Source organism: Neoarius graeffei, chromosome 5, assembly GCF_027579695.1.
Source record: "Neoarius graeffei isolate fNeoGra1 chromosome 5, fNeoGra1.pri, whole genome shotgun sequence".
In the NCBI taxonomy this organism is placed as follows: Eukaryota; Metazoa; Chordata; class Actinopteri; order Siluriformes; family Ariidae; genus Neoarius; species Neoarius graeffei.
This window is the reverse complement of record NC_083573.1, coordinates 30121909-30148826: the sequence shown is the minus strand read 5'-3', so window position 1 is coordinate 30148826 and position 26918 is coordinate 30121909. Positions and strand designations below refer to the sequence as shown.

The following is a 26918-nucleotide window of genomic DNA, read 5'->3' as shown; positions in this document are numbered from 1 at the left end:
GTGACTCTAAATTGACCGTAGGTGTGAATGTGAGTGTGAATGGTTGTCTGTGTCTATGTGTCAGCCCTGTGATGACCTGGCGACTTGTCCAGGGTGTACCCCGCCTTTTGCCCGTAGTCAGCTGGGATAGGCTCCAGCTTGCCTGCGACCCTGTAGAACAGGATAAAGCGGCTAGAGATAATGAGATGAGATGAGACATTATCATAGGCTTGGAAGACATGCAAAGCAATAAAACACTGGTGCATTATTAGGCTTTTTTATTGTTAAAGATTTAACATTGAACAGTGAAACCTGAACTTTGAACAAATAAGTAAATAGCCTAATGGACAAAATGATAAAAATCAGTCCTTCCTCTCATAAGGTAGAAGCCTAACATTCCAGGGGCCTTAAAGCAGTAACCTTCTGGGGGCCATGTCCCTGTAGATATTAATGACCTCATTGTGATTTATGGGTCTGTCTTTTTCAATCGAGAGGAGAAGGAGATCAGAGAGCCTCTCTTCTTTGCATAGGCTTCTGAGTACATTTTTCACAAGCTTTTGTTTTTTTCTGAAACATAACCCACATTTGATTTGAGCACGTTGTGGAAGAGGTCGACGACTAGTTATATATACAAGAGGAGAATGTAAGCTTCCCAGCAATATATGATACTTGCATGCAGACCGAAGCACGGCCGAGGCAATCGATTGTGAACAGTAACAGGTCAGGTCATGTCAGTTAATAAGCAGATTATTAAACTACTCTCTCTGGCCAATTTAAATTTGTGTTGTTGCTGTTCAAGATTTAAATATCATGTGTTCAAATACACAACTACAGTTCAATATAAGAAAAGATAATTGCTTAATTTTGTTATTGAATTAATTAATTTCTTAAAAACTACTGCATAAAAAATACATGAAAAAGCCCCCCCCCAACAAAACAAAACAAACAAACAAAAAAAACAACAACACTGAAGAAAAGCTAACTGACCAACTTATTTTTTTTTAAAGGTTGTCAGGTTAAAAACTTGCGTCCATAATGATGGTAATTAATTACATAACACTTAAAAAAAATCCTTTTAACCCTCTATGGCATGATTTTTTATTTTAGGGGGAAAAAATATTTTATCCCAGTTTTTGGAAGCTTAGGGGTCCCTGATAATATACCAATCATAAAAGGCGTCTCCCCCCTCCCTTTAAAAAAAAAAAAATAAATAATAATAATAATATGGAAAAACTTTTGGAGCAACTTAATTGTCATGAATAATCTTATTAAAAACTTGTGTTAATGCTACCAATTATGAAGTAAGTGATGCTTAAAAATACTTTGATTGTACAGGAAAAACTCTTTTCTTTACTCAGTATAGTTTGCTGGCTGAACATAATTTAATTAGGAGTTGTCATAACTCAGAAAGATTAATGTGTTGAGTTATTTGATTTGATTTTTAACCTAAACATTTGTTTTTACAGTGCAGGATATCCCAAAAGTCTCACATGTCAGGGAAATTCACACTTTTTTCTTCAAAAAATCTAACTGTATTCACAAATCCTTTACTTATTTTTATTTCCTCTACATTGCCACTTTTTTGTAAACACCCTCATGCTCCTCTTTTATCAAAGGCATTTTTTAAAGGTTATCTGAGAAAAAATATGGAGGCTATAAGATAACAGAAACTTTTTGGAAGACATTTTGCTAAAAAGTGTTAAATTCCCCGATGTATGGAGACTTTTAGGACGCTACTGGACCAAATGACCATCTAATGATAGCTTAAATGTTCAAAGCTCGATATCTTGCAATTATTTGCAACTGACAACTATTCAGGGTATTTAACACAGTGTAAATGTGTCTGGAGTACCGTTAAATATTAACCTTTCAAGAGGTTCCTTGTGCTAATCTAAATACTAACCACACAAATTTGCTTTACTGTTGACTCATATGCATTTCCAGCATGTTTGATGACTTGTGTGTTTATTCTTGCAGGTCTGACCAAGGCCCCACTTTCGGCACCTAAGGGTACGGTAATGCATGAAATTGGTCTGCCATTATAGTTTATAGCAATGGTTTGTTTTGCTTTTTTATTTTTATTTTTTTAATTTATTTATTTTTAATTCCAGCCCTGCAGATCCCATGCTTTGTACCTTTTAGCAACCTCCCGATGAGCAGGACTAGAACTGAAAATTTATGCTAACACGGAGAAAAAAAATCCTGTTTTACTTGATTTCATGCAAAGTGTCACACTTCTGTAAACATTCTGGATAGCATGCATGTTTCCTCACCCTGGTTCCTGCATGATTTAGGGCTTTTACTGCTTTCACACACCTGATTCAGTCAAATTGTTTGTGTTAGACATAATGCTAAAATGCACAGGACAAATAGCAAACAATCGCTGAAACTATGTTAAACATTTTAGTACTTTGCTGCGCCCTGAGCTAAATTCCGAATCTGCCAATTAAAACCCAGCCTCAGGTCACCTGCCCTCCAAAAGTTTGTGTAGCCATACACACTCATTTGGCCTGCGCCCCAAAGGAGTAGGATGAGTAAACAATTTTGTCTAAAATGAATTAAGCAAAAGGATTTATTATCTTTAATATTATGCTGGCGCTGATTTTTTTTTTTTTTTGGGGGGGGCACCCCCCCATCCCAAGAAAGAAAAGTTTTAGTACATGGCTACTTGGAATTGTGAATTGATTGCATTGCAGATACCAAGATATGCCCACTTTTTTTTAAATTAATAAAGTTTAAAAAAATAAACAAAACAAATTGTTACATGTGATTGAGCTGCAAAGTTTATGGTATAAATTTATATTTAATAGTAGGTCCTAGTTTCGTTTTTTTTCGCTTGTGACACTAATGCAGTGAAAAACAAACTGGGCTTGCTTTTATCAATACGGTAAATCCACGCCCTGTTAAAATCCTGTTGGATTTTAACAGGGCGTGGGAACTTCATGCATCGACATAACATACTGTATTCCCGGACTGCACTGTAGACTACATGTAAACAGTGTGCACAATCCTTTTCTGTTAATGGGATTGTTAACACGCATGTTCACAAGCCAAAATGATAAGATGCTGCAGCAGGCTTACTGCGTACCTACACATGTCGGCTGTCCGGCTACTGCTTGTGTTCATTAATAGGGTATCCCTGTACTCACTATAGCCTGTGTATGTACATGGTACACATGCTGTTTTGGGGGTGACCCTCACTTTGATTTTTACGACAGTTGCTGGATAGGTCTGTGAGAGATGTTGATTTTTGCAACGGCTCTGAAGAAAATCTGCTTGAAATCCCCTGAGTCTTGGAAACTAAGACTTGTTCATATGCAACTCAAGCAATCATTGTATTGTTTTCTCAGTGTATTTGACCCAGGAACTCAGATTACAGTTACTGACTTTGTATTATAGACATGCAACTCTTGCAGTCTTTGTTTATAGTTATCTCAGTATTAAACTCTGTCTTAAGTGGCCACATACATTACCTCAATTTACCTGGGTATTCACTGTCTTATATGTACATTGAATGTCCTGAGCAGGAGTGTTAAGAGATATTATTTGATTTAATGTACTCAGTTGTTACAATATGTGGTATGCGACTGTAATGCAGTTTAATGAGGTGTAGTGTTTTGTTTTCACCACAACAAGTCACAAGCCTGAAACTCATGTTGTGACACCACATTTTGTTTAAGACATGCCCAGGCTTGTGATGTCTGTAAAGAAAGGGAAAAAAAAGTTCGGCGTTCTCCCCGCCACAACTAGAGAAAGTGTAAGATCGTGATGAGTGTTAATTAAGATGCCATTTTGGGCCGGCTCTGTGGTCAGCATGAAGGTGGACTCTCTGGTGACGGTGGCAGAGAAGAGATCTATGGACAAACTATTGAACATCATGGATGATGCCAGTCACCCTCTGCACACTGTCATCAGCAACCAGAGGAGCCTGTTCAGTGAGAGAATGCTCCTTCCCAAGTGCCGGACGAACTGTACAACTCCTCTCTGGGGAGGGGGGGAGGAGGGGTAACAGGAGGACAGAGGATGGGAACGAGCAGTAGCCTAGCCTAACAATAAGCAATACCGGACAATGTGCAATATAATGTGCAATATAAAGTGCAATATCTCCTGTCGCCACCCCCTTCTCCCCCCTCCTTCTCTTCTCCATATCTTATTCTTTTTATATTTGTATATGTAAATATTTAATTTACAACCCCGATTCCCAAAAAGTTGGGACAAAGTACAAATTGTCAATAAAAACGGAATGCAATGATGTGGAAGTTTCAAAATTCCATATTTTATTCAGAATAGAACATAGATGACATATCAAATGTTTAAACTGAGAAAAAGTATCATTTAAAGAGAAAAATTAGGTGACTTTAAATTTCATGACAACAACACATCTCAAAAAAGTTGGGACAAGGCCATGTTTACCACTGTGAGACATCCCCTTTTCTCTTTACAACAGTCTGTAAACGTCTGGGGACTGAGGAGACAAGTTGCTCAAGTTTAGGGATAGGAATGTTAACCCATTCTTGTCTAATGTAGGATTCTAGTTGCTCAACTGTCTTAGGTCTTTTTTGTCGTATCTTCCGTTTTATGATGTGCCAAATGTTTTCTATGGGTGAAAGATCTGGACTGCAGGCTGGCCAGTTCAGTACCCGGACCCTTCTTCTACGCAGCCATGATGCTGTAATTGATGCAGTATGTGGTTTGGCATTGTCATGTTGGAAAATGCAAGGTCTTCCCTGAAAGAGACGTCGTCTGGATGGGAGCATATGTTGCTCTAGAACCTGGATATACCTTTCAGCATTGATGGTGTCTTTCCAGATGTGTAAGCTGCCCATGCCACACACACTAATGCAACCCCATACCATCAGAGATGCAGGCTTCTGAACTGAGCGCTGATAACAATTTGGGTCGTCCTTCTCCTCTTTAGTCCGAATGACACAGCGTCCCTGATTTCCATAAAGAACTTCAAATTTTGATTCGTCTGACCACAGAACAGTTTTCCACTTTGCCACAGTCCATTTTAAATGAGCCTTGGCCCAGAGAAGACGTCTGCGCTTCTGGATCATGTTTAGATATGGCTTCTTCTTTGAACTATAGAGTTTTAGCTGGCAACGGCAGATGGCACGGTGAATTGTGTTCACAGATAATGTTCTCTGGAAATATTCCTGAGCCCATTTTGTGATTTCCAATACAGAAGCATGCCTGTATGTGATGCAGTGCCGTCTAAGGGCCTGAAGATCACAGGCACCCAGTATGGTTTTCCGGCCTTGACCCTTACGCACAGAGATTCTTCCAGATTCTCTGAATCTTTTGATGATATTATGCACTGTAGATGATGATATGTTCAAACTCTTTGCAATTTTACACTGTCGAACTCCTTTCTGATATTGCTCCACTATTTGTCGGCGCAGAATTAGGGGGATTGGTGATCCTCTTCCCATCTTTACTTCTGAGAGCCACTGCCACTCCAAGATGCTTTTTTATACCCACACTCAAAAAAAAAACCATTGGATTTACTTAACCGAGTTATGGCAACCGGTCCCACGAAACTGTGTTAATTTAGATGTATTGAATACAGTTATGTTGAGTTTTTCAACACATAACTGTATTCAATACATCTAAATTAACACAGTTTCGTTGGACTGGTTGCCATAACTCGGTTAAGTAAATCCAATGTTTTATTTTTTTGAGTGCAGTCATGTTAATGACCTATTGCCAATTGACCTAATGAGTTGCAATTTGCTCCTCCAGCTGTTCCTTTTTTGTACCTTTAACTTTTCCAGCCTCTTACTGCCCCTGTCCCAACTTTTTTGAGATGTGTTGCTGTCATGAAATTTCAAATGAGCCAATATTTGGCATGAAATTTCAAAATGTCTCACTTTCAACATTTGATATGTTGTCTATGTTCTATTTTGAATACAATATGAGTTTTTGAGATTTGTAAATTATTGCATTCCATTTTTACAATTTGTACTTTGTCCCAACTTTTTTGGAATCGGGGTTGTATTTTAATTTATCTAGAAGTTTTCTCTATTTATTTTCTCTGTTTATCTGTAATGATGCTGCTGGAATCTTAATTTCCCTGAGGGAACCCGCCCAAAGGGATCAATAAAGTTTTATCTAATCTAATCTAATCTAATCTAATCTAATCTAATCTAATAAGGCCTAAAGAGTATCATTGCCTCCGTGAGATTATTCCTCGGGTTCAGCGCTGGTGAAGCTATGAACCTCAACAGGTTATGGGCCCAGAAGCAACTCTGGAAGTTTTTTTTAAAATGTTTTATCACTGGTAGAAAGTCGCGACGGACAGCATGCTAACGGCTAATAGATAGCATCATGGATCCACGAGGAGCAAGCATGCTGCCTCAACTCATGTTTGACGGAGATGAAACAAAGTACGAACTGTGGGAGACTAAAGTGCTGGGACATTTGCATTTATTAGGATTAAAGGATACGGTTCTGAGAGAACCCAATGGTCAAGATGAGGTAGCGGCAGACTGTAAGAAGAACCCAGATGTGTACGCTGAGTTGATTCAACTTTTGGATGATAAAAGCCTCTCGTTAATTATGAGAGATGCACCTGACAATGCAAGAAATGCATTAAAGATATTGAGGGAGTACTATGCCGGGAAGGGGAAGCCCTGCATTATCAACCTATACACTCTGCTGACATCGCTTCAGAAGACGAGCAGCGAGACCGTTACAGACTACATCATCAGGGTGGAGACAGCCATTACGGTACTGCGGAACTCAGGTAAAACATTAGGAGAGGGCTTGCTGATTGCTATGGTTTTAAAAGGGCTGCCTGAAAGTTTTAAGCCATTTGCAATACATGTAGCCCACAATGAGGACAAGATAACATTTGCAGAATTCAAAACAAAGCTGCGTAGTTTTGAAGCCACAGAGAAGCTAACCACAACAGAGTCCAGCGATAATGTGATGAAGACTGTGGCGAGAGCCGGGCAGGGGCCCACCAAGTCAAGAGCACAGTACAGGAGCAATGAGGATGCTGACATTGTATGTTTCAAGTGTGGCATGAAGGGTCACCGAGCAAAAGCATGTCGGCGAAAGACATAGTGCAGTTATTGTAAAAGTGACACCCACAACAATGCCACTTGTAGACGTAAAGATAAACAAGATGGGGCAAGGAAAGTCGCAGATGAGAGCGGCAACGGATCTGGAGCAGCAGCAGCAGATTATGCCTTCAGGATCAAGGATGCAGACATTGGGGTTCAGGAGCAGCCAGCGCACAGCACCAAGGAGAAGGGCTTGATGGTTGACACTGGAGCTACTTCCCACATAATCACCGACATAGCCAAGTTTAAAAGCTTTGATGACACGTTCAAGCCAGAGACGCACTATGTGGAGTTGGCAGACGGCACCCTGTGCAGAGGCATCGCACAATGTAAGGGAAATGCAGAGGTGTTTCTGATCGACAGTATGGGACAACGACGCAGAGCCACTCTGAGGCCCACTTTACACGGGGACGGTATAAAACAAAAACGCAAAAGTCCGTTTTCGTTCTCACTTTTTTCCGCGTCTACACGACCGTTTTCAAGGAGGAAATCTGCGTCTATACGGTGACGCATAAATGTCTCTGCTATGTCTGCATGCATGCGCAACATCTTCCGTCTTGTCTGATCTGCACATCTGCGCCGCTGTTCTGTCAAGTTATCCTACCAAGCCTACTACACATGCGCGAAATCCAGGAGGGTAGGAAAATTTAACAGTAGTTTTGTCCCACCGATCAGCTGGGCTGATAGAAAATCGGTGAGAATTTCACGCATTTGCCGATTTTTATGTTTTGTGCGTATTGGTCGAGTCTTTGGCCGAGTCAAATAATTTGTAATGACTTGTTTTAAATAATAAAACGGTCTGTATGAGAACTTGCTAGGATAACTTTACAGAACACCGGTCCGGCTGAGGTACTGTAGTGCTCGAGGGAGGAGCAGGAGCAAACCGAAACTCTTTTAATCTGCCTTTATTAAGTAACACTCACTCTTGTTTCGGTGAAGAAGAGAAAAGGCAGTGTCCATCTCAGCAAAATAAACCCGTTCGGCTGCTAGTTTTGTTTTCAGTCTCGGGTTTATGGTTTCACGAGCGGCTTGAATAGGCGGCGCGCGCGTGCGTGTGTGTGTAACTTGGCGACACCAAACTGAGGAGCTCCAGCTGGGCGGGTGAGCAGGAAAACACATCTACTGCATTAAAACACAGAGCAGCTTGAAGGTCCGTTGGATCGATGTAATCAGACATGCTCTTACTTTTTTACTTACTTTCTTACTTCCCGGGCTGGCATGTGCAGTATATGACATATGTATGACGTAAACGCGTACCCGACGTGAGCAGATCCGAGCAGAGTTTCGCGTATTGGGTAGTTTAGACGGATATGCAACGGGGGCCGTTTTTAACTTATCCACTCTGGAAGGCGTTTTCAATTTTATCCGTTTTTCAGCCTCGGAAACGCCGTCCCCGTGTAAACGAAAGGCACTTCTGATAAAATATTTAGTCGTTTTTACCCGACAGCGTCCTCGTGTAAACGGGCCCTGAGAAATGCGTTGTTTATACCATCTTACCCCCAGGACATTTTCTCTGTGAAGTCAGCCACCGCATGTGGAGCAACCGTCATATTTAAACAAGGACAGGACATGTTGACACACAATGACAGTACCAGGTTTAACATTCATGTGTACGATGAAGAAATCCAGTCATTAAAAGAAAACAACACATTTACTCTGACTACTCTGCCAAAGGGTAAGAAAACAGTGGGGGGTAAATGGGTTTATTCTGTTAAGAGTGACATTGAGGGTAAAGACAAGTACAAAGCAAGGTTTGTAGCAAAGGGTTACAGTCAGGAGAAGGGAATTGATTATGGTGAAACTTTCTCCCCAACAGCCAGTTTGTCAAGTGTAAGAGTATTGCTACAAAAAGCTGCACAGGAGAACCTATTACTCCATCAAATGGATGTAAAAACAGCATATTTACATGCTCCCATTGATTATGAGATCTACACAGATCAACCAGAAGGTTATGAAGAAGGGGAAGGTCTGGTGTATAAGCTGGAGAAATCTTTGCATGGTCTAAAGCAATCTGGCCGAAAATGATTTCACACAAAACCCAGCAGATCACTGTGTCTATACCAAGGAGACAAAACGTGGAAAGGTGATTATGATAATCTCTGGGTGGATGATTTGATAATTGCAGCCAGCAATGAAAAAGTAATGAAGGATGTAAAAGAGATGCTTTCAGAAAAATTTAAGATGAAAGATCTAGATAGACTGAAGCATTTTGTTGGTATTGATTTCACTCAGTCTGATGGATGTGTAAAGCTGTCACAGGAAGCATATGTCCATAGGATATTGGAGAGGTTTAATATGCAAAACTGTAAACCCAGGGAAACTCCCTGTGATCAAAAGCTGCACTACACAGAAGATGCTGTTAAGAAGTGTGATGTTAAGATGTATAGAGAAGCTGTTGGCAGCCTAATATATTTAACAACATGTACATGTCCAGACTTAAATTTTGTGGTAAGCAAGCTATCACAATATTTTTCTGAACCAACAGAGGAACAGTGGGTAACTGTGAAGCATGTACTAAGGTACCTCAGAGGCACTACAAACAAGGAGTTGTGTTTCAGGAGAAACGACAAAAAGGAGTTAGGCCTACTGGCCTATAGTGATGCTGACTGGGCAGCTGATACCACTGACAGACGTAGCACCACAGGTTACTGTGTAAGCCTAAGTGAGAATAGTTCTTTAGTTTCATGGAAAACTAAGAAACAGCCTACAGTAGCGCTCTCAACCTGTGAGGCAGAATATATGGCTCTGGCCTCTACTATGCAGGAGTGTATATACCTAGAGCAGCGATTGGAAAGCATTGATGATTACAAATACGCACAAACAGTAGTGTATGAGGACAACCAGGGAACAATCGCCTTAGCGAAAAACCCCGTAAGCAGACAAAGGTGCAAACACGTGGACATTAAATATCACTTTATAAGGTCCGTTGTAAATGAGGGGAAAGTGACCCTGGTATATTGTACTACTGAGGAGATGGTTGCAGAAGTTGTGACCAAACCTGTCACAAAATTAAAACTGAAAAAGTTTGCAGGTATTATGTTTGGTGTCTAAAAGAGTGGAAGAGGTTCACATCTGTATTGTATTTTACAGTGTGTACATTCTTTTGTTTGTTTGGATTTCTGCAACCTGAGTACAAGTGGGGGTGTTAAGAGATATTGTTTTATTTAATGCACTCACTTGTTAAAATATGTGGTATGTGATTGTAATGCAGTTTAATGAGGTGTAGTGTTTTGTTTTCACCACAGTGGGTCACAAGTCACAAGCCTGAAACTCATGTTGTGACACCACATTTTGTTTAGGACATGCCCAGGCTTGTGATGTCTGTAAAGAAAGAAAAAAAAAGTTTGGAGTTCTCCCGGCCGCAACTAGAGAAAGTGTAAGATCGTGATGAGTGTTAATAAAGATGCCATAAGGGCTAAAGAGTATCATTGCCTCCATGAGATTATTCCTCAGGTTCAGCGCTGGTGAAGCTGCGAAGCTCAACAAGGAGCTCAGATTGCAGTTGCTAAAATAGTAATAATTTATTGATATAAGGTGTTTTGTGATCAGTGTTCTACACTGTAGTGTGTCATGTGGTAATGCATTATATGACAATGCAACTTTCATAAATATTTCCATACTGTATATCAGTTAATTATGTTATACACATATACTTGCAACTCTGACAATATCATTTTCAGTGACCAATAAAATGGTTTTGAAAGTTCCTACTTTTCAAGCATATTTTTGATATGGTAATTTTCTTTGAGTGATTTCATTTGCAACATGTCTCTGACAGCTCAAAATGCATCTCTGGGCATTTAAAAACTGCAGAGCTTCTGGGGGCCTCTGGCCTTGGTGGCCCCCGGACCCCTGACCTTACTGGGTTGACCCCCTTCACATTTTCCTGGATCTGCCCCTGTCATGTAGTCTTTCTCATCTCGATAATTGGAAGGGGTCAGTGCCCCAGCGCCCCCTATTGACCAGCCACCACTGATTTTTTAAACTAGTTTTACTGGAAACTTTTGTGAATATTTTCCGTAAAATGTGTTTGTAAATAATCACACATTATTTTTGAAAAAGCAAATTAAAAATAAGCACTGAATAAAATCCCATCTACCTTATGTCAATAAAGATATTCATTTTATTGTCTGGTGGTCAAGTGTTTATGAGATACGTTGCCTTGCACTCACGATCGAGTTCCCTGTGGCGGTACACATTTGTTGGTTGTCCAGATGGACACTGTACAGTCACAAAAGCCATCAAAAGTCAGGTCGATGCATTACCATATTCTCTTTAGTATGGAGCTTCGCTCCGCACGAGGAGCTCTGTTATCACATACATTTCCCAGTCAACTATAAATCGATGCTCAATCAATAATATTCATGACAAGGGACATTCCACTGAATGGGTGCCATTTGCTTGTTGTACCACTCCCGAATTAAACTTAATTTGTTATATCTTTTCAACACTGATTATAATAACGCACATATTTAACTATTCAAAATGTTAAAAGACTACGTTTTTGTTTTTTTTTTACAAGGTTTGGAAGTCAAAGATGGCTGCATTTTTTTTCAGCCCTGTTACAGTACCAAAACTCAAATTAACAGGACTGAGTTTTTAGCCTAGGATTAGCTAATACATGTGGAATTAAGCCACATGGCGTCATCACTAATAGCATGACCACACTTAGCACATTCTAGTGATTTACCAAAAATCTCTATTTTTAAAATAAACAAATATCATCTAAGAAATAATTTAAGTAACAGGACAGTATGTTGACATTGACCTTATCAGTCAAAATTTAAAAAAAAAATCATCAAATATACAGAAAAGTAAATGAGAGAACTAACTTTAGGTCTTCCCATGGCCTTCAGAAGACACAACTGATGTAACTTCGTGTTGAGCATGTGATTTATGGAATGTTCCAAATTTGTCAGATGGGGTAATATGTTTGGGTAACAGGACTGAGTGAAAACCCAGGGACACGACTAAAACGTGTATTTTAACTACACAGCAAAATCCCCAGTGTTGAATTAACACCCAGAGTGTTGATTTAACACCCTACTGTGTTTATATAGGTCCAATTGGACACAAATTAACTCTGAAAGTGTTAATTCAACACTGAGGAATTTGCTGTGTAAGATATTGTGGATTTCTTATGAAAAAAAATATTTAAACCATGGATAGGATATGGAGTCACACAACAGTGCAAAAGAAATACTGTTTCTGAAAGATTTTAATCATAATATTTCATAGTTAAGTATAGAGTGCGGGGACAGGTAACACATGCTATTTTTCAGTGTTTTAGGTAGTTTTTATTCATCCTTACAATTATATATCTTAAATTTGAAATCAGATCAATGTGCAGGACATTCTGCGTAATAAGGAAATGTATTTTAAAGTACATTTTTATGTGCATTTATACATATAATTTTCTAGGGACGGAAATGGCACCGATTCGGTGGAATGGCTCACAACTATAAATCAATGTTATTCCAACATCACTGTCATCAACATTACTGTACTGTCTAGTTTCATATTATAATTAGTAACGCGATAATAACTCATTAACGTCACTAATCTTTTGACGCGCGATTAATGCATGCAGCGTGATGATTTAGAAATGTTTCTAATATTTATATGACAGGACACATCCAAAGGCAGGGCCGGAGTGGGCCCTGTTTTCAGTCCGGGAGTTTAATTCACATTCAGGCCACTTTGAAATGGAGGAGGAATTTGAGTACATTAAAAAAGATAAACAAATAACTGTTCTTTCACAATGCTTTTTATTTGGTTTAAATTCAGGTAAACTTCACTTCAACAATATAGGTTATAATTCAAATTAACATAAAACGAAAGATAAAAATTAAGAATAAAAGTTGTTTGTACAGTTATTTAACCAATCAAACTGCTGGATTATCCGCATATACATTTATCTGTGTCACCAACATGTCCCAAAGTTCCTGAGTGAAAATATTTGAAAACACATCCAAAGGACATGCATCTTCAGAAATCGGCATCTTCGGCCCGGGTGTGGGAATGAACTTTTACGTCGGGGGCGAAATCCAGCTGACTGCCACTCCAAATAGCAAAGCAGCGAGTATGGCTGATTGTTTCGCGTTATTTAAGACGAATTACACAACACATTTTTAGTCACATAGTCTTAAAATAACGAAAGCACCCATCTCGCGTGCATTTGAACTAATGCTTGTGCATTACATGCCGCATACGCCTCGAAAATAATGGCAAATCAGCAATGCTGGGTACTCAGCAACCGGCAGATAAAGCGTGAGGGCGCATTAGGCAACTCAAAAATGGTTAGATAAAATGTAGGCTAAAGCAAGTGTTCGATTCTGCTTAGAATATTGGCATACGCATACACCTCTTCTAAATTATATATTTAACAACAATTATTTAACATCAAATATGACTTCTAGGCCTATGTGTTCATAACCACAATGTGCGCACGCCTGTGGAAATGCACGGTGTGACAGCGAGATGAAATAGGCTGGATGAGGAAATAACGCGCAACAGCACATTTGGGACCTGTTCATCTAAAATTGTTAATAACTGGGATGTAAAGCAATGTCCGGTTCTTCTTAGAATTAAGACATACACCACATCTATATCGTGTAAATTGCGAGATTTCACATGACATCAAAAAGCTGAATTGACATCGCAAACTATCGACACATTATAGGCCTAGCATAGACTGATAAAATCGACAAACAGGGTTATCATAATCCATATCTTTCGTAACCTACCAGCTGGTCTTGAGAACATATCTGTCAATTTGGCACATTTTGCTGCCACCTCCTTCCTTTTTTTAAGCTTCGCCCTTTCGGTTCCACCCGGCCTCTTTCTGCCCTCCATCACTGACGCGCGCTGTTTCGCGCCAATGTTGTTTAAGTTCCCCGCAATACAGAGGAGGAGTATTGGACCAAACCAACTGCAATAGAGGGGAGGGGAGAAGTTCCTTATTTGGTAGCGCCTATTTAACCTGCTGCGATGCTGTCGGCGTCTGGGCTGCCATGTGAAAATGCAGAGTGCAGTTGAATTGATGATTAATGCAAGAATAAGATCAGTGACCAAAATTAGTGAAAATTATTTTCCCCATGCTCCAAGCAGGCCACCATTGATGGTTTGGGCCGGGGATGGTCCCGGCTAAATATAGGGCCACCCCGGCATTGTCCAAAGGCGTTATAATATTACCTGTAAATGACTCTATAAATGACTCTACAGCTATAAATTAAATAATTGTGTCACTCTGCTGAAGGCGCAGCAGATGAGAAAAGAATAAAATTAAATAGGCTTATACCAGAATAGAAAATACCATCTTATAGTCAAATTATTTGTAAAATAACTTAAATTTTCCATGACACCTGCACAAACTACTTTATTATGCATTTACAAATTTTTATCATGAATGCAGACAAAAAGAAGCAGTGTTAAAGCCATGAAATAGATATGAAGGGAACTGGAACAACTCTTTTTTCCCCTTTTTTTTGTAAACATATCCAAAAAGAGTTTAAAACGAGCAGAACGGTGTTCACGGTGTTGCCATTTGTTTTCAGGGGAAAGCAGTTAAAACACGCTCAGAAATCTACGTGTAGTCTTCGCTAGGTGACGTCATACAGGCAACTTATTTGCATATTAATTTATTGATAATTTTCATTGATCTACCAATTTACGAATTAGGGTACATGAAGAATAGAATAGAGTTTTATCAGAATAGAAAAGAACAGATTATCATTTATTCCTGAAAGTTTATTTCTTATAGAAATAAGTCGTCTTTATTCACAGCACCACAAACTAAACTTTTAGGCATTAACAAAATATTATATATTATACTATTACTCGCTTTTTTTCCCTTTATTTGTGTTTAACTTAAACACAAAAAGAGCGGTAAGTGATTGGCCGTTGGAAATACTGGTGTTTCGTGATTGGTCGGAAGCACATGTCAGTCAGTCAGTCCATGTGAGCGCGAGGAGTATGCGCGAGCCTGCTCATTCATTCGGACGGTATCCTCGCCGCCTGTTGGAGTTGGTTTTCCGCTCGAACCCCGGAGTGAGAGACAGCACAGGATGCCAGAGTTCTCTCAGTGCGCCTGGTGGATGTTCTGTAAGTGTCTGTAAAAACGTTACTTTCCTGTTCTAAACCTCAAACCGTGTTTTATAAAATATATAGATTTAAGCCCTGCCGAAAAGCGGAGCTCCCATCTGTTTCTGGGTTGTAGAATCTTCTTATATAATAGCCAGCGCTTTTGTTTTATATCGAGAATCGCCTAAATAAATAAATGAATAAATAATCAGGCATGACTTCACACTTCACTAGTTGTTGGGTTTCCTGTGGTGGCAGGCACAGGACCGAGTCCATCCTCACTCTGTGCCTATGGGGCTCCGCTATAATACATGAATCTATACGCAAACTATCTGCGATGGGTTTGTCCTTTCTTGTGGGGATTTTGGGGCGGAATTGGTTTTAAATGGTGGAGTATTTATCATTGATGAACTTATGGAGCACTGGAGAGAGAGAGAGAGAGAGAGAGAGAGAGAGAGAATTGTCAGGGGCGTAGCACCAAATTCTGGGCCCTATGCACAAGCAGTGGCCATCCCCCCAAAAAAAAAAAAAAGCTCAGCAGTTAACAATGCTGAAAGTATCTAACAACAAGGGCGTACTACCAGTCCAGTCAGTTATGTAGCCACACATTAATCTAACAACTCTTAAATGAATAAAAAACCCTAATCACACAATACTTCACTGAATCTTTGTTTTATTTGCAGAATGATTAAAAGTTGTAACAGTAAATGCCACCAAAGGTCACCAAACACCTATGACATTGAGACTAAATTAGGCTATTAGCCTAATTATGTTATGGCCCAGTAATAAATATTAATTTAATTTTCGATTAGTATACTATTGGAATGTAAACAAAAAAGGCATCATGTTATTTCTAATTTTGTGCTGTGCAGTTTTTAGCACTGACAATCGCGGTGGTATAAAGCATTTATAACCGCGGGTGTTCATTTAATGTAGGCTATTTGCTTTCACATTTGGGCTCACCTTTCTTGGGAAAGAAGTTTGTGAGCAGTTGCTTTCCCTCATTTCTTTTCTTGTCTCTTTCCTGTCTCTCTTTTTGTTTCTGAAAACCGGATTTTGTTTTCTTGTGCATCATCTTCCATAGCACAGATAGCCTACAATGCGCATGCGCTGCTTCAGCAGAATGAACGCTATGTTAAATGCGCCGAGTTAAAAAGCCCGGTGAAAGCGGACTAAACCATTTCGTGCAAAGGGTGGGGGGGCCTGTCCCCGGACACTATCTCATCTCATCTCATTATCTCTAGCCGCTTTATCCTGTTCTACAGGGTCGCAGGCAAGCTGGAGCCTATCCCAGCTGACTACGGGCGAAAGGCGGGGTACACCCTGGACAAGTCGCCAGGTCATCACAGGGCTGACACATAGACACAGACAACCATTCACACTCACATTCACACCTACGGTCAATTTAGAGTCACCAGTTAACCTAACCTGCATGTCTTTGGACTGTGGGGGAAACCGGAGCACCCGGAGGAAACCCACGCGGACACGGGGAGAACATGCAAACTCCGCACAGAAAGGCCCTCGCCGGCCACGGGGCTCGAACCCGGACCTTCTTGCTGTGAGGCGACAGTGCTAACCACTACACCACCGTGCCGCCCCCCCCCGGACACTATAGGACACACAATTCAATCCATTAATCAAACGATTTATTTACCCAAAACATTACATTTACATTAGTTAGAAACATATATTGTGATCTTTAAATGGTATTGATATTTAAAGGAAAATAAAATTACAGACTTCTCAAGGGCCCTCCCCCCACTTGGGGCCCTGGTAACTCAGTCCCCCTTTTCCCCCCACTACGACGCCCCTGAGAATTGTCATGCTGAGACCATCAGGAAATGAAAAACGGGTGAACTTTATTGAGTTCCCTCTGCATGACACCTGGAAAATGTAAAGGCTTTAGGATTTCTTTTCCTTGTGCATTTTTGGACTGACATAGCTGATGTTTCTCTTCTACAGCTATCACGACTGTTTGTTTGTTTTTATGTTTTATTTGAGATGCTACTCTCAGTTTTAAGTGTTTAGTTTCCCTCCAGGCTGTTAGCTGTAATGTGCATGCGGAAATGAGTATAATGGAATTGTGAGCCTCTCGTTAGAAAGTAACAGCCCAGACCAGAGTAGAGTAGAGTAAAGTAGAAGGGAGTTTAAGAGCGTGTGTGTGTGTGTGTGTGTGTGTGTGTGTGTGTGTTTACGAGAGGGAAAGTGGATGGTGCAGTGCATTTTGAATGAGTAATGGTGACTGTGCATGACGTAACAGTGAGTTGAACTTGGTGATCTCCACAGAGATCGGATGATCAGACCTACTGCCACCTGATGAGGCACAACAATACAGATTCTCACTGTAACCAATGCACCTGCAATGTAAATAAAAAAGGGCTTCCCTGCCAACACACCCATGTGGGTCCCACATGGGTTGAATGTGGGCTGCCCAGCTGGGCTCCAGTCGGTTTTGGCCAAGGGTTATGCGGTGGCCCCATGTGGGCAAGCCCAGTTGGGCTAAAAGTGGGTTTCATATGGGCCCTAGCTAAAACCTACTTGGGCAACCCAGGTTTCTCCCATCTGGGTCCCACACGGAGTTGTCCCATGCAGGCTCATTATGGGCTCATTATGGGTCCCTTATTTTACCCTTTCAGGTATTGTGTGGGCTTATTACAGTCAGCCCATAGTACAGTTCTTTACACAAACAGCAATAACAAATACTTTTACTTCAACTGCTAACAACTCTAAATACATGTTTTGCGTGCCAATATCTTAAAAGCTGAAACATAACACTGACTCTTGAGAATGTGGTTAACACAGGCTTTAATTTTAAAAAAGAAAGAAAAGTACAGTCAGAGGAAAAAAGTTTGTACACCCTTTCAAATTTCTGGTATGGACCATCAGACCTGGTATGGACCTCAGGAGGGAGTGCAGTCTGTGCAGTATCTGTGGGGTGTGTGTGTGTGTGTGTGTGTAAGTGTGTGTGTGTGTGTGTGTGTGTGTGTGTGTGTGTACAGTCAGCCATGATGTGCCTGTGAGGAGCTGTTAATGCAGACTCACACTCCTGGCTCCCTGCCAAAAAGGTGGGCCGATAGAAGGTGTGTGTGTGTGTGCACGCATGTATGCGTGAAAGAAAAAAAAAAGAAAAAAAAATTACATTTCCGGAGGAGCTGCTACTCTGGCCTGACGGGCCTGTCTATTCCCCCCCCCCGTCCCTAGCCCCAATGAGCCATTTGGAGACCGCATCCTTCCTCGTGATGGTATGAGTCACCGTGTTTTTCTTCAAGGCCCCTGCAAGACACACATATAGCCATGGGCGTAACCACCATAGGCACTGGGGGGGACATGTCCCCCCCAATATTGGGAAAGTACCAATCTGTCCCCCCCAATATTTGGCGTATTAAATCAATATGAGACAAATAATATGCCATCCTGAACCATGGCTATATAATGAATCCTTCACTTATGTCCGATTTACTTTCAATTTAGGAAGCACAGAGAAACAAACAAACAAATAAAAAAAAAACTTTGCGACCACCCCCTATGATTGTGCACTTGGGTCAGCCCATGACGCCGTAGTGGCTGGGCAGACACTGTGCGATTTTTTCAATCGCGGTATTCAGCTGCTGCTCACAGCAGAGTGAATCGCAGGGGTAAACAGCACGCAGCTTACGATTCCTGTTCTCACACTATACGATCCGATGCTCGGATGCGATCTGACTGCTCACACTGTACTTCCATACTTCCAGATTCTTGTATCCGGAACTGCAACGTGATATAGTGTTGTGACGTTCGCGAACGAACCGATTCTTTTGAACGGCTCCTAGGCATGAACGATGAGAACCGAGTCTCGAGCTGGGGGAGCCGTTCTTTCTGTCGTTCTTTTTCTGTACTGTGTTTCAGATAGTTTATAATGTTGTGTGATATTAATGATAATATTGTGGGAAAACTACTTTGCACGGACGTTCATTTAATTTATTCTATCGTCATTTTGTTTGTTCCATTTTTGTGTATTTTATTTATTTATCTGTTTTGTATCTCAGACTTAAATATTTTTGTAAAACAAGTGTTTTTCTATAAAATATTCTTGCGTTCTTGATAACTATGTTCTTGAGTGGGTTTTTTTTTTTTTTACAGAAAAGCCATTCTGCATGGACATTCATTGAAGCCCTCATTGTTTTTTAATGGTTATTTATGAGCGTTTAGGGGTTACAGTAATGTAAGTCTAGGTTGCTTTATATAAAAGGTATGTCCAGAAATATTGATGTCACTGTCTAAGCAGAGGGATGTGGCTTCTTTAGACGCTGTCTTCTTAAAACTGAATAAATATTTTAAAAAAGAGCCAAATGAGCCAGTCTTTTGAACGGCTCTTTTCAAAAAACGGATCACAAAGATGCGGATCCCATCAAAGAGCCATAAATCCCATCTACATGAAGAAGAGGAGGAGACCGGAAGTGCTGCTCAGTGTTTGTTTTCTCTTCCGTATCTGTGTTCGCGCATGTGCAGTGTGACAGGTTGAGGTAAATCGGCTCGTGACACTGCTTCAACAGTGCGATAGCCTCACGATGGGCGACCAGGATTTCAAACAGGTTTGATTTTCATCCGATCGATCGGGAGGAGGTCGTGAGGTGTTAATCGCTTGTCGTTACCCCATGTATACTACACGATCCGAGACGCACGATTGAGCCAAAAATCGGCCCGATCTCCAAAATAGTCGCACGAGTGAAAATCATGTCAAAATCGGGCCAAAAATCGCACAGTGTCTGCCCAGCCCAGTTTGGATACAAACTAAAAAAGCTGGTAGAAACCGTATGTAATGAATGAAGTCGAAATGTAAGCTGATCTCTTACAATACACCACAGCACTTGCGAATCCGCATGGGACTGAACTGAGATTCTCATTGAATACCCCTCCCACTGCCAATGCTTTATCCCAAAACAATAGAGGGATTTCACTGACGTCACCCGAAACCGGAAGTAAACAGACCCTGCGCCATTTTGGAAGACCAACAAACTCGTGATTAGGGGGAAATAACGGCAGCGGTATGTGAACCCACGAGAATAAAGTGGAGTGGCAAACGACTTAAACAAACAAATCTGAGCTGTTTTATTTATGATTTATTGGCCCAACAGTAGACTTGAAAGAAACCTGTGTGAGACTTGGCAAAAAAACTGTGGATATAATGGATAAGTCTGTGCATGATCTGCGGACACTTTGAGGTAAGCAAACGCAAGAAATTCAGATTTAAAACATGCTAAACTGGCCCCAAGTTGATAACTGTATGAGCAAGCCTCCCAGACTTCTACAATTTAATAATAATAATAATAATAATAATAATAATAATAATAATAATAATTTAGGATGGTTTGGGGCTTGCTCTCCCTCCTATTATATAAATAAAGCATAGTTGTTGTGTAGGCATATATCATAAATACATATGTATAATTTGGATAAATTAACCTAAATTATGGATACCTTAATAGGAACAAAAAGTATTATTTTTTCAACTGAAAAGATATATTATTAAAAGATAAATATCAACAAGATTACCTTGGCCATAACTATGTGTAGGTTATTCTTAATAACAGCTGTAATATCACGAACCAAGCCACTAACAACATAATTGTAAGCCTGTAGCCCTTTGTAGGCTTTCAAGTCATCAGCAGTGTAGGCACTGGGTGTAAACAACAAATAGTTTACAATGTCTGGGTAGCAAACAGATGGCAGAATTGGTGTCAGGTCCTCCTTATGTTTCCATTCTCCCTTGCCCCAAGTCTTATCATATGGGTCAAACCCATCAATCACAGCGAGTTTCTCCACATACCGTGCCCTTTCTGCAACTGGTAATGTACTCATAACCAGAATTATCAGCCATCGTGTCACTTCACTCTCGCTCATAGTTTGTTTTATATTGTATGTATGTATGTACTTGAGGTCTTCCAATATGGCGCCCTAACAAAATCTCGTGGTACGGTGATGTCACGCGGTAGCCCTCTATTCTTGAACGCCTCCATATTTTTGGGCCATTTATTTAGATAAAGTCAATATATTTTCTACAAAGTTCTATGTTGTTTTGACCTATTAACCAGGGTAATGCTCCTTTCTATTGCTTTGGTAGCCATTTTTTTGTAGCAATTTGGCATTTCTGCATTTGTGTGTATGTGTGACTAGCTCTGGTGTGACAGATTTTCATGCAATGTTTTACATGTTTTTTGTATGTTGTATTGCATTACATGTTTTGCAGTTGCACATTCTGTTGTTTTGTGTTTTGCCTGATACACAATAAAAAAACAAGATATAAATGTTAACATGTTCATTGGTAATTGTATTCATCAAAACAATGTTCTAGATAAGCACATCTTTATCAATAGGCCCATATGAAAATTGCGCGAAATGCACTTAAAAATATTTTGGGAAGGGCTCAAATTTGGACCCCCCCAATATTTATACCATGGTTACGCCCTTGCATATAGCAGTGACTTACATCATGTGACAACTCTCAGCCAAATATCGCGTTTCATATCTGCATATTAAATGGTAGGGGGTGTGTCATTCAGTTAAATAAAAATAAGAACCGTCGACTTCTTAACTACCCCAGACATGACCTATGCTCACCCTTACACACCTGTAGTTGCATGATTGGTATTCTCTATATTTGTAATACTGTATTGTCCACCTACCATAAATGACTTCAAACAGCTTGAGGGGCTTGAGGAGGCAGCAATATTACAATTTGCGAACTGTTTGATGACATTAAGCTAAATTAATCATCATGTTCCTCCCATAGGGCCTTAATGTAAATATCTCCCCAATTTCAATATACAGTGGATATTGAAAGTCTACACACTCCTGTTGAAATGCCAGGTTTTTGTTATGTAAAAAAAAAATGACAGAATGACAAATAATTTCACAACTTGTTCCATCTTTACTATAAATTATTACCTGTACAATGCAATTGAAAAACAAACGCAAAGCTTTAAAGGAAAAATGTAGAAAATAAAAAACTTAAATAAACATGGTTGCATAAACATGCACACCGTCAAACTAATACATTGTTTTAGCACCTTTGGCTTTTATTACAGCACTCAGACTTTTTGGGTAGGAGTCTATCGGCATGGCACATGTTGATTTAGCAAAATTTGTCAATTTCTTTTGGCAAAAGTACTCCAAATCTGATGGGTTGATGGGATCTAGGTCTGAACTCTGGCTGGGCCATTCCAAAACTTCAATTTCATTCTGGTGAAACCTATTCTTTTGTTGATTTAGGAATGTGTGTAGGGTACTTGTCATCTGAAGGATTAAGTTTTTCTTCATATTCAACTTTCTAACAGGGCCGAAGGTTTTGCGGCAATACTGACTGTAATTTGGACCTGTTCATAATTCTCTCCTCCCTGACTAAGGCCCCAGTACCAGCTGAATAAAACAGTACAAAAGCATGATGCTGCCACTACAATACTTCACTGTAGGTATGGTGTTATTTGGGTGGTGTTTTGGCCAAATATTCTTTTGGAATTATATCCAAAATGTTCACCCTTGGTGGAGTACATTTTGCAAAAAGACATGTGCTATGGTCTGATGAAACCAAGGTTGAACATTTTGGACATAATTTCAAAAGGTATGTTTGGTGCAAAAACAACACTGTACATCACCCAAATAACCCCATGCCTAGAGTGAAGCATGGTGGTGGAAACATCATGCTTTGTGACTGTTTTTCTTTAGCTGGAACTGGGGCCTTAGTCAGGGAGGAGGGAATTATGGACAGCTCCACATTGGCAGTGGCACAAAACCTTCGTCTCCCTGTTATAATGTTGAAGATGAAGAAGAACTTAACCTTTCAGAACAACAATTACACACGAACACACACCTAAATCAACAAAAGAATGGCCTCACCACAATAAGACTGAGGTTTTGGAATGGCCCAGACAGAGTTCAGACCTGAATCCCATTGAACATCTGTCAGGTAATGTGAAGAGGACCGTGCACAGGGCATGCACTTGCGATGTGTGAGATTTGGAGTACCTTTGCAAAGAACAGTGGGCTAATATTGCCACATCAAGATGTGCTATGCTGATAGACACCATGTCAAAAAGTCTGAGTGCTGTAATAAAAGCCAACGATGTTAAGACAATGCATTAGTATAAGGCTGTGCATATTTATGCAACCATATTAATTCAAGTTTTTTATTTTCTATATTTTCCATTTAAAGTTTGGAGTTTGTTTTTCAATTGCATTGTACATGTTATTTATATTAAATGTGGAAAAGGTTGTGAAATTATTTGTCTTTCTGTTATTTTTTTGCATCACAAAAACTTGACATTTGAACAGGGGTGTGTAGACTTTGTATAGGCACTGTAGCAGTACTTTGGCAACGCGACAGTGACGACACGCCGACTTAGTTAATATACAGTAAACACTGTGTATATACCATATTATATAAAATTCAAATAGACTCACCGCTTTTTTCGCTTCCCCCGGCCCATACTGTCCGAACACTCAGGCTCTGTACCTACGTCAGTATGTCTACGTTCCTCTTGCATTAATTTTGCATGTGCACTTTCATATGTTGCTGTGGGAGACAGATAAATCAGTAAATCAGGCAATTATCAGGCATAAATCAGGCAATTACTTTAATTCAGATAACATTTTAAAGGTGCAGTGTGTAACATTGTGGCCAAAGTAGGTATTGCAACTACTCTGTTCATTGAAAATGTGATGCCATGAATATTTACTTATATAATTATTATACTTACTTATATACATACTTAATAATATTTGCTAGTATGACCAAAATACAGTAAGTTTTCCTGCTAAAAATTCCCATTTCTGGAAATCCAAAATGGCACACATGGAGAAGATCCCATTTTTCATGTACGAAAAGTGCAATTTTCTCAGTCATAATGACTACATAGAATTTGATGGTGATGGTAAGTATTTGTGAAAAAGGTAACATTTGTGAATGGGCAGCATGAATTCTGGAAACAAACTACTAAAGATATTACACACAGCACCTTTAAGATGGAAAATGAGTTCTTGCATGCTTTTTAACACTATTGAATTTTTTTGTATCAAACTGTAGAGCAACTCCCCTTGATCAGTTTATAGATTGGTCAAACCAGCAGTAATTCAGAATCTAATAAAACTAAGAAGTCATTGATAGTGTAGGATTAGTATCTTAATAACTATACCACTGGATGTGGTTATACATTGTTAAGAATTTTTTTTGAGTTCATAAAGTTTTGGGCTTTAATGAAAACCCCACTGCCCAAAATATGACAACTATCTAGGACATGACAATCATCTTTATTATGCCATTGTAATGTCTCCATTTAAAGGCCCCAACAATGTATTTAATTTATGCATCTATTCTACAGTGATGACACAAGATTTCTATCATATCTTTTAATAAAATACATCTAACTACCTGCTTCAGAGACTAAGCAATGAAGGTTTAAGTAACTGTTGACAATTCTGTTAATTTTTTTTTCCTGAAAATATATGCTCAGTGTTGGAAAGACTGCCTGTTAATTCACCTTTGGCTAAGGCCCGCACTAGAATGTTGATTGACCAATCACAGCGCAAAAAAAGGTCCGACAGAGGTCTACAGTTTTTGACAGCGCAAATTCTTGCAACTGTAACCCAAGGGGGTGGGACTTAGCCAAAGGCGAATTATGTTCATGTGTCCAATGTGCGTCAAGTATGCTATTCATGTTCCCGCGCTCAGTCAGTCAGTCAAGGTTGTTGGTGAAGATTGTGTCGTTTGATGATGCAGCGTTTGTCGAAAGCGAGTCAAGCGGGGGATGCCCTTCTCTGTGCGTAATTGTCTCAAAAAGTGAGCTATTCTGTCTTAATGTCGAATGTTTGTGTCTTATTTCTCCTGTATATTGTGTGTCAGACATTTTTAGATTGTTAAATGGAAGCCTTGGAAACCGTTTTTGCCATCAAATTTTAACGTAAGTTACCTTCAGTTAGATTGACTTGATGCTTGTGTCTTATTTCTCCTGTATATTGTGTGTCAGACATTTTGAGATTGTTAAATGGAAGCCTTGGAAACCGTTTTTGCCATCAAATTTTAACCTAAGTTTCCTTCAGTTAGATTGACTTAATGCCTCGAAGTTCCTGCAACTATTAGGGTGACCAACCGTCCCACGTAGCACGTGCACGTACAGCGTTGGAAGCAAAATTAATGCGTCCCACAAATTCAGAACGTGTCCCGCAGAATTGATGCTTGCTGGGGGCGTCTTGTGACAATTCAGTCTCACTATTTGGCCGGTAACTGATTCTTGGGTATGACCAATTAAATCTAGAACGGCTAGAAACAGCCGTTTCAGGAGAAAATTTAGTTTGAGATAGTTTACAGCGCGAGAGTGGTGTATTTTAATCTTCAGCTCTGAGCGCGAGGACCTACAAACTACAAGTCGCTAAACATGTTCAGTTTACATTATTTTCTGATTTGCGTGGATGTTTTCACACCTTAATATTCCTGCGTATTTCTTCTACTATGCTTCCCGACTGACAAGACTTTGGTTAAATAACTTGCATTAACATAAGACATGTCGTAGCTGTCCCTCTTGCCCTTCCGACCATTTTGTATAAAAACGCTCAAAAAAGGATGACAGAATGACAGTGGCACTTCGGCAGATAATGGCATCTGTGTATGCATTAGTTTGTATTATTATGAGAAAAATATCCCAGAAGAGGTGTTGTTTCATACGCACCGAGGGCAAGCGAAAGTAGTGGCTTTGCGCATCAGCATGGAATATTTTGCATATGGACACAGGGACGTTTCAAAGCATTTTGGAGCCCTAGGCAAAGAGAGACTTAGGGGCCCCCTTTTTTCTTATTCAAACTATTCCGGAGGACTTAAATTATACTATGTTATATTACATTATATTATATTATTTAGCATTTTAGTCTATTATACTACATTATGGGGGGGGCATTGTCCCACATTGTCCCACAAAAACATACCCTTTGTCCCTCCTTGGGCTTACGAGCAGGTGGTCACCCTAGCAACTATTAGTACCAATTCTTTCCTATTTCATGCTCCACATGCCTGTCTATGTGTCTGTGCAGTAGTTTAGTGTTAATTCATTTTCCCCTTGTAGACCACACACACTTTGGTTCACCCACTTGGGTTATTTCATCTCTACAGTAAATTGAATGTAAAAACAAGTCTAAAGTTTTGTACCCAGTGCTTTGCTGCACCTACTGTAATTTAACATAATATGATACAAAATACATATGGGCGCATTACCAGCTTTTCTCCTCACTGTGACTTTGAAGGTTATCCAGTCACTGGAAGGATCTCGTTCCTTTATTGCTGCCCTTGTGAAGTTGGTTTTCGGGGGTGGCCAGTAGCATTCTTCTTCTTCCGGGCCTGTAAACCACTTCGTGGATATTACCGCTAGTCCGCCATTTTGGAACTCCACCACCGCATAAGGCAACATGCTTAAAAATAATAATAATAATAATAATTAAAAAAACAGCACATTAGTGCAATAGTGGCAATGCCACATGTCCTGTTTTGTAAGGCAACAACACCATTTTTGTTGTCATGTCCGCCACAGGAAATAGCTGCAAATGTTCAGACAAATTGCAAACAAAAAGTATCCCAAGGCGTGAGGAATCCATTGGATAGCTGAAAAAGGATTTGCTGCTTTCAAAACAACTACACAGGACTTTCACAGTTCCAGATACTGAAAAAATGTTTCGCACCACAACAACCCTTCCCGCGACAGAAAAACAATTGTCACCACGGGAGGAGGAGATCCTTGTCTTTCCATCATTGTATGATTTGTATTGATACCA

General features: G+C 39.9%; 1 long non-coding RNA gene across 1 annotated transcript; it reads right to left on the bottom strand.

Annotated features, from left to right (window-relative positions):
• Window positions 1–18319: 18319 nt before the first annotated feature.
• LOC132885947 (uncharacterized) lies at window positions 18320–26549 on the bottom strand. Its single transcript, XR_009654645.1, has 3 exons — window positions 26365–26549; window positions 23565–23676; window positions 18320–18401 (listed from the first exon to the last, which is right to left on the bottom strand). It is a non-coding gene; the product is annotated as an uncharacterized LOC132885947 (long non-coding RNA).
• Window positions 26550–26918: the final 369 nt, after the last annotated feature.